Source organism: Poecilia mexicana, unplaced genomic scaffold (assembly GCF_051168715.1).
Source record: "Poecilia mexicana isolate PSO_F unplaced genomic scaffold, ASM5116871v1 scaffold_17, whole genome shotgun sequence".
Lineage (NCBI taxonomy): Eukaryota > Metazoa > Chordata > Actinopteri > Cyprinodontiformes > Poeciliidae > Poecilia > Poecilia mexicana.
Genome location: NW_028263386.1, coordinates 18300817 through 18309721, shown reverse-complemented (window position 1 = coordinate 18309721; position 8905 = coordinate 18300817). Strand labels below are relative to the sequence as shown.

The following is an 8905-nucleotide window of genomic DNA, read 5'->3' as shown; positions in this document are numbered from 1 at the left end:
GATTTCAGATGTCGCAGTGATGAATTCAAAAGACGAGACTGACAGACGCTTTAAGGAGCTCTGCTGCACTTTTTAAAGGAAATGCTGCATGTTGAATGTGTTCATTAAACATGAAAATGCTTCAGAAATATGAAAATTCACTCATAATTTTCAACCAACTTGAAAAGAAGTTGACATATACATCAAAACGAGCAGACAAGTAAAGAAATGTGACGGTCTCTCTCTTCTGTCTGGACCTGATTGCTTTTTATTCAAGCGATCCTTCTTGTCAGACATTTTCCATTCAAAAGACCCTGGCTGCTTTGCCACAAGGCAACAAGTCTTAGGCCAATTTAAAGCTGGTGAAAAACACAAACTGTTCAACCGGCAATGGAGCGCATGATTCAAGGTGGGTTTTATTGTCTGATTGCGAGCAGAGGCCGAGCAGAGCCACGTTTCAATTTAAGGAGGCAGCTAACCTTTAAATCCAGAAGAAGAAAACACACAAACTGCATACAGATTTAGTTGCTTCCTTAACTGCTGGCCTCTCTGTCATCTGTGACACGTATTAAGGACAAAGCAACACATATGTGCTGGCAATCCCAACTGATTCCCACATGTCTCCATTCCTGCAGGGATGGGTACTGCACAAAAGTGTGCGTGTTTGCGTGTGTGTGTGTGTGAACGTCCAATGGTGAAAAGGCCCCCAGCTTCTGCAGGCCTGTTTGTGTGGCAGTGAGGCAGAAGTAATGTCTGAATCTGTGCTTCCTCAGAGCAAAATGCATGCATGTGTGTGTCTGTGTGCATGCATGTATGTGTGTGTGTGTGTGTGTGTGTGTGTTTGTATAAAAAACAGGGGGTCACTGCTAAAGGACGGTACAAAGAGTCTGTCTGTCTGTCTATATTCACCCAGAACAAACAGCCCTTAGAGCAGTTTTTATTAATGAGAATGAAGAAATTTGGACACCAATTAGAGAAATCTTTGTATTTTAACAATCTGCTTTGCCTGAGGAAATAAAAACATGAAGTTGCAGCTACTGCTGATGTTAACATGGAAGAAATCAAATCAATAAAGACCTATCTTATGTTTACAAAAATAGTTGTGTTTTTAGCAACAGCGAGGAACCGAATAATACATTTAACCAAGTTTGTAAATCCAACAAGCTCTTGTCCCATATGTGAACTCTGACACGAGCTAATGTGTCTCCCCATGAACGGCCAGAGACATCGTATGACGCGAGGAGTATGGAAAACCTAAGGGCAGACATGAGCGAGCAGGCGGGACCGGATTCAGTGGTTTATTAAAGTGCAAATTTTGCTCACAGGCAGGTAGACGGCAAACGGAAACGGCCCGAGAATCACACAACGGGAAGCAGGACAACGGCAGAAGGCATGAACCTTTAACGGGCTGACAGGAAGCAATGAAGGCTCGACGGCAGGCGTGAGCACCCTGGGACGGACGCAGGACAGGTGTGAGTCATGTGTGAGGGCCAGGCCAGTCAGTGTGACAGCAGGCAGACAGAATGAAAACCAAACAAAGTGGAGACAAGAGTGACACGAACGGAGGGATTGAAACTGTCCCGTCTCGAAATCTTTTAGGAGCTGTCAGACGTCTAAATGCATTTTACTTGAAGCCGGTGAGCTCTTTTAATGCTACACTGATTCCTGCTGGGTGACGATGTTCTTTCAACAATGATAAATATTTAATATCTGCCCTTACTTTGACCACGAGACGCACGGTGCCTTTAAAGCCTCTAAAGGTCTCTTCCAATTTTATACGCTATGACTGAATCTCATCTCAAAAAAAATTTTTTTTATCTTACTAGATTTTCAGAATCCTCTTTATCCTGCTTTAACATCAATAGGTGTTAAATATATTTCAATACAAAGTAAAACACACAAATTTCTTTTAAAACTGACCCAGAAAAGATACTTATCTTTACTTACAAATGACTTAATACTTGCCATGAAAATTCTCATTTTTTAGGTCAAGGTTGGTTTACTACTTCACTTTTCTCCTGCATTTTAAAGGAAAAGCCCCAACTGGATTTAAATCCAAGGTTTAAAATCTACAACTTTATAAAATAGGAACTAAAATACATTCAGCAGCTGGTTCTGTGCTGAATGTTCTAGAAAATGTTCCCACAAACACACGATTGGACCAAAAGTTTCATCTTCGGTCATATCAATCACAGTGATCAGTGAATGCATTTGCATAAATCTCAATAGTTTTTAACTCAAAGAAAGTAAAAGATATTTCTCCAGACTGAGGAGAACACTGTTAACCTCTCTCTAAGCAATGCTTTTGTCATATAGGGTGGTTTGGTGGTGGTGAGGATTGATGCTGATACTCAGGTATGGTGAAGATGATGATATGTTTAATAATTTAGGGCTGTTGTAAACGAATATTTTAGTAATCGAGTAATCTATCGATTATTCTTACGATTAATCGAGTAATCGGATAAAAAAAAATTCTAAAATGAAATATTGGTAAATCTGGCATAATACCAGTGTTACTATCAGATATCAATATCAGTCCAATTTTTCATATTTGAGCATCCCTAACAGTTGCTTTTTTGTAGTTTAGAAAACTAACCTGTAACAATAATAGCTCACTTTCTAAGTTAACCAGAAGAAAAGTTATAGAAAAATCTGAAATTATATTGAATTTAATAACAAAGAGGCAGGCTCACAAATGTGCTAATAAAAAATGTCTACAATCCAGCTTTTAGTTTATGTATTCATCTTCAGTGAGTTTAATAGATTAATTAAACTCACCTTGCCACCTAACCTGTCACGCTTTGGGTTTGAAAATACGGGAAATGCCGCCTGGAGTGGGAGGAGAGGGCGAATGAACGAACGTAAGATGGAGGGGAGGAAATAGACCAGCGGACTGACGAACCGTTAGACCGGGGGACGAACACGGGGGGAAGCAATACGGGATATTTACGACACCTTCACTGGTCACACTCAGAAACTCATCTACCAGCCATGTACGATGCGCTCCGCCACCCGTTTCTTCAGACCGGGATATGAAATTTATTGTGCGGTTCGTCGGTAAAGCTACATTTACACGGTAAGCATCAGCTACTCAGCCGCCCGCCCTGTTCAGGCTATCCGCTCACCTCAGCGCTCTTCCCGCCGTTCGCTTTCAACCAGCAGCCCCGGAGGAGAAATGCTGCCGTACTCCAGGCATTCCCCCAGTCATTTTAAGGATGCTTATTGGTTCCCCAAAAACGATAAAAAGTCGGGCATTATCATCAATCAATAAAATCCCCACGGACCAATCTTGAAGATTGGACTTTATGCCGCTGAGACTTAGCTTTTGTCAACAACTCAGAGGCGGAAGTGAGAGCTCCGCGCAACGCAAATGAAGTCCCGGCCGGAACACGGTGCGCTAACTAATAAAACATAAATTAACGAAGCTTCGAGGCAGGTAAATTTTCCTCGAGGAATTTTAGTAATCGAGGTACTCGAATCATTCGAGGAATCGTTTCAGCCCTAATAATAATGATGCTCGGAACAGTCCAATACAGGCAGCACGGCAGAGAATAAAGCTAGCGCTTAACACCGGTAGCAACTGTACAAAACAAAGACTGACATGACGAGCTCATACCGGCACAGGACTTTGCAGTTCTACTGTGCCGGCAGACTAACAATCAAGGACATAGATGTACGTTTGACATTAGACAAGGACCCAACAAGAGACAGAGACAACAGGTGGACATAAATACACACGGGGTAATCAAGGGAACGAGACACACCTGGGAACAATCAACGGAAGAGCAGAGACAGAGACTCACAAGGAACAGGATAACAAACACAGAAATAACTCAAAAATAAACACAGAAACACGGATCATGACAGCTTTAGACTTTCCTTTTTCTCTCTGTCCATTTACTCTTTACTTCCTTATTTTATCACAAAGGAAATGTGCAGGATGCACAGCATAGTTTTCCAATGATAGGCTACAAGCTGCTGCAGCAGAGAACTGAAAAATGAAAATGATTTCAGAGTTAAAATATTTCATTGTCACAAGTCTAGAATGGCATCCTGTATTCTTTTCTTTGGTTGCTTGTTTCTAAATGAACATTTTAGTTGTATGCATAAAAATGTTCATTGACGACCGTAACCAAATCTGGTTTAACGTATTCTGACAGCACAGTCAGATTATAATGTACAGTACTTTGATTTTGGTGTTGATGTAAAGTAATTGAACTCCCATCGATCTTAAAAGTTGGACCCGGTTGGGAACTTAAACGTCTTCTGACCACCTAGAGAAAAAAAAATCTCTCCTGTTAGATCAATATCGGTTCATAACTATAAAAACTCAAACAGAGTCTCGACTTTCTGTCGAGGCAGAGGAAATTTCAATCTTTCAGCAGCCATCCTCGCCATGTTTCTTATAGCTGCATGAACTTCATCATGTTCATCGTGTTGCATCGCAAAACCCCGTCAGGGGAGAACAGCTGACAAGATTGTCAGAGTTTCACTTTCGCAGCAGATTATTCTGTATGTATGTAAGAAGTCACTAGTTTCATGCAGGACTATGTGTTTTCCCTCACAAAAAAAAAAAAAAATCTTTGCTCGGATTCCTGCCTCATATATTAAGACTTGAAAACTGAAAGAGTCTGAATCTATATAGTCAACAAATGTTTCACTACACTGGAAATATTTCCACACTTGGGACTTGCTTATTTTTGCACTTCTTTAATTTTCACACTTCGTCTATGTCAGGACTGTGTAGGAGTCTGTAAGTGGACTTTGAGACTTGCAATTTGTGCTGTCCTGCTGTCTTATAATCTGTGCATCTTAAATGTCTTTTTTGACCTCTGTCTTGTCTCTCTATCATAGAAATCACAAGCTTTCACATGACGACTGATTTTGAAAAACTAACAACACTTTCATCCCACATGTCTCATGGTGAGGAGGACTTTGTGTCCAGCAAGGCGTCAAGGCCTTGTCTTCTCCGAGTTTGTGGCTAAATCTTCATTGGGTATGAGTAATTATTCAAAGTTCTGCATGTAGAAGAATTGTCTCGAAGTAATTTAGTATTCTAGACTATTTAGTGCATACAGAATATGTTTTGTATGACTATTAAAAACCTCCTTATGTTTGAATTTTTACATCTATGGATAGAGGTGGGGTAAACTTTAAAAAAAAAAAGCCCCTCAGTCTGCCGCCTAGTGTAGTGAGCTCTGTGCCGTGCTCAACGCTTGATACCTGAGTCATAAGAATCCAATTTCGTAAGAAAGTAGCACAGCACTCCATCACGGCTATCAGCTGAGTCCCTTTTCCAAACAGGAAAATGTGGTTTGTGTTGTGCCTAGACAAACTGAGGGGATCAGGGAAGGAATCGATAGCAGCACAACGTTCTTCGAGAGAGTTCTTATGGATCGGAGCGCTGCCGAGCCTCAGAAAATCACTGATGAAACAACAAATGGCATTAGAGGAGAAATAAGAAAACAGAAATGAGGAAAGCGACGTACACGAGTGAGACTCTTCAGCCTCATGTGAGCAAAGTACAAGATCCATACCGAAGCACAAACGCACACACACACACACACACACACACACACCTATACAGGTGCCGGTGAACTATAAGGACAATTTTCCCGAACCAGTCACAGTGGTGAATTATGGGAGCACCCCTTTTCACTTGTTCTACAGACTGGCTGAATGTGTCAAAAAATCTTTTATGAGCCACTCAACTAAGATCTCAGTTAAAATTGTGTATACACACTACAGAACTCTAAATATAATGACCTGACTTTATGCAACATTAACAGGACATTGATAATTAGATAGATAAGCCACGCCCCTGACATAACAGTATATTATAAGCACCAATGAGAATTGCAAGGACATTTAAAATAAGACTTCATAGAATGTCCCTAAAATATATTAAAGTACCCAAATGAACATCAAATGGATTAATTCACACCCTGCAATAATGGTAGTGTTCATTTGTCATGAACACAGGTATGGACTACAAAAATCTCAGTCCAAATATGAAAAAAATAATGATCAAATAGAAATATGGTCACCAATTGATTTCCCTTGTTCATTACCAATGGGGTAATGTTTAGATCTATACAAATTAAAATGTATAATGGAATAAAAACAACATTGTTTTTATTGCAATTTTTATTTTTTGGAGCAAACCAAAACACAGGCTCTTATCAAGCTTAGTTTTTCAAAACAGTTTGACTAAAACCTTTAAACCCAAGTTCTTCTAGATACCACACAATACACATGACTCAAACAAAACAAAAAATCCTACTTAAACAGATTCAGAAGCAAACAAATCTGTTTCAACACCGCTGCAATTTCTGTAGGAGACCAGGGCCATTTTTGATTTCTCTGAGGATGGTCCTTTTCAGGATAATCTACAAACAAGAGAGACAATTTTACTTTTTAAAATATAAATCATATGTGGGAGTGTGCTATAAAAGTATGCTTGTGATAAAGTTTTACATTCCAGTTCTGTTTATTGTGTCCATTGAAGAGAACCCTTTGACAATTTGATTTCTCAACGTGCAATGAATTAAATATGTATCCACCTAAAATTATTTTTCTCCAATTTTTTTATTATTATTAAATTGATTACCAAGTTGTGAAACAGTGCATTTATTACACATAGAAATCAAGAAGCTACAACCCTGGTGTGTCAAATATAAACTATCACTCAAAGCTTCATTTTATATTACACTGCAAGCTTTATTACCTGTTACAGAACAAGGTCATGCTTGTCATGATTCATATTCTGTCCTGTCGATTCTGTGTTTAAGCAGTGTATTACTTGTTCATAATCAGCAACTAACTTTGTAAGATTGTTTCAGCCTTATTTTTTAAAAATTGCACAGACCCAACCACTTCTCTGCATGTTTCTTACTGTGCTTTTTAAAGCTAAGGATAATACTCAATTCTTGTAACATGTTATGATGAGCCTTAAGTCAGAATCTCTAAACCTTACCACTAAGTAAAGAACCACCATGAATAGGAAGACAGCCATACCATCTTGGGGTTCTGAGGGTTTTTCAGTTGGTGGAATAATCTCCTTTCCCTTTCCTGCAATACATTAGTAATACTTCAGGCCAACAAAATAAAAGATACAAAATTTCAAATCAGTTACTAAATGACCAATGAAAGGTTAATTGAAGTAAGTCATACCAGAAGAGTTCCCATGTAATTCAACAGGAGATTGAGGTTTTCTGCATCCTGTCAAATTAGAGATACAAAACAAGTTGTCTGTTATATTAGTCTTAACTGCACAGAAACCTAACCTTTAGCCAAAATTAAAGAACATTATTATATTGTGCAATGATTACTATGTTAAATTATTGAAAATAAATTATTAATCAGGAGGAGGGGGAGGGTTGTTAAGGTAGTCATATCTTATACTGTATCTGACAGCTTTTAAAAACATTAATTTAGAATTAACACCATGGTAGAACACTTTCGAGTAAAACTGTATATAGAGCTATGGTAAAGCTAGGCTAGTTGTTTGGGAATAGTATTTAAAACAAAGTCCCAATGATTGCCAGCAATATTACTCTATGGGTCATCTACACACAGCCCTCATAATGCTGTCCCCTGACAGGAACAAGCATTGCTGGGACTGTGTCTACTCTCCCAAAAACCCATGTCCACTAAAATCCCTGTCAGAAAAATTAGAAAGATTTCCAAGTCAGAAAGCTGTTCACCTGGGTTTCAGGAAATGAAGATAGTGATCCCATCGGTTTATCACATACAGTTTTGTCAGAGTGAGCAGAAACCTGTGGAGAAGACAGCAAACGAGTCATTAAGATTCATTTAAAATTAACTTCAACGTAGAACACCATAGAGTAACACTCTATAAAGAGCTACGGTAAAGCTAGGCAAATTGTTTGGCAATAGTCTTTTAAGCAAGGTCGTAGTGATTGCCAACAATATTACTCTTCGGGTCATCTACACACAGTCCTCTTAATGCTGTCCCCTGACAGGAACAAGCATTGCTGGGACTGTGTCTACTCTCCCAAAAACCCATGTCCACTAAAATACCTGTCAGAAAAATTTGAAAGATTTCCAAGACAGAAAACTGTTCACCTGCATTTCAGGAAACGGGGATAGTGATCCCAGCAGTTCATCACCTACGGTTTTGTCAGAGTGAGCAGAAACCTGTGGAGAAGACAACAAACGAGTCATTAAGATTCATTTAAAATGTACTTCAAGGTAGAACACCATAGAGTATCACAGTATAAAGAGCTACGGTAAAGCTAGACAAATTGTTTGGCAATAGTATTTTAAGCAAAGTCCTAGTGATCGCCAACAATATTACTCAACAATATTACTCTTCGGGTCATCTACACACAGTCCTCATAATGCTGTACCCTGACAGGAACAAGCATTGCTGGGACTGTCTACTCCCCCAAAAACCAATGTCCACTAAAATACCTATCAGAAAATTAGAAAGATTTCCAAGACAGAAAGCTGTTCACCTGGGTTTCAGGAAACGAAGATAGTGATCCCATCGGTTTATCACCTACAGTTTTGTCAGAGTGAGCAGAAACCTGTGGAGAAGACAGCAAACGAGTCATTAAGATTCGTTTAAAATTAACTTCAACGTAGAACACCATAGAGTAACACTCTATAAAGAGCTACGGTAAAGCTAGGCAAATTGTTTGGCAATAGTCTTTTAAGCAAGGTCGTAGTGATTGCCAACAATATTGCTCTTCGGGTCATCTACACACAGTCCTCTTAATGCTGTCCCCTGACAGGAACAAGCATTGCTGGGACTGTGTCTACTCTCCCAAAAACCCATGTCCACTAAAATACCTGTCAGAAAAATTTGAAAGATTTCCAAGACAGAAAACTGTTCACCTGCATTTCAGGAAACGGGGATAGTGATCCCAGCAGTTCATCACCTACGGTTTTGTCAGAGTGA

At 39.2% G+C, this 8905-nt stretch overlaps 1 long non-coding RNA gene across 1 annotated transcript; it reads right to left on the bottom strand.

Annotated features, from left to right (window-relative positions):
- Window positions 1-6108: 6108 nt before the first annotated feature.
- Window positions 6109-8040, bottom strand: LOC148154797 (uncharacterized). Its single transcript, XR_015765902.1, has 4 exons — window positions 7686-8040; window positions 7153-7200; window positions 6997-7050; window positions 6109-6368 (listed from the first exon to the last, which is right to left on the bottom strand). It is a non-coding gene; the product is annotated as an uncharacterized LOC148154797 (long non-coding RNA).
- Between the last annotated feature and the right edge of the window lie 865 nt (window positions 8041-8905).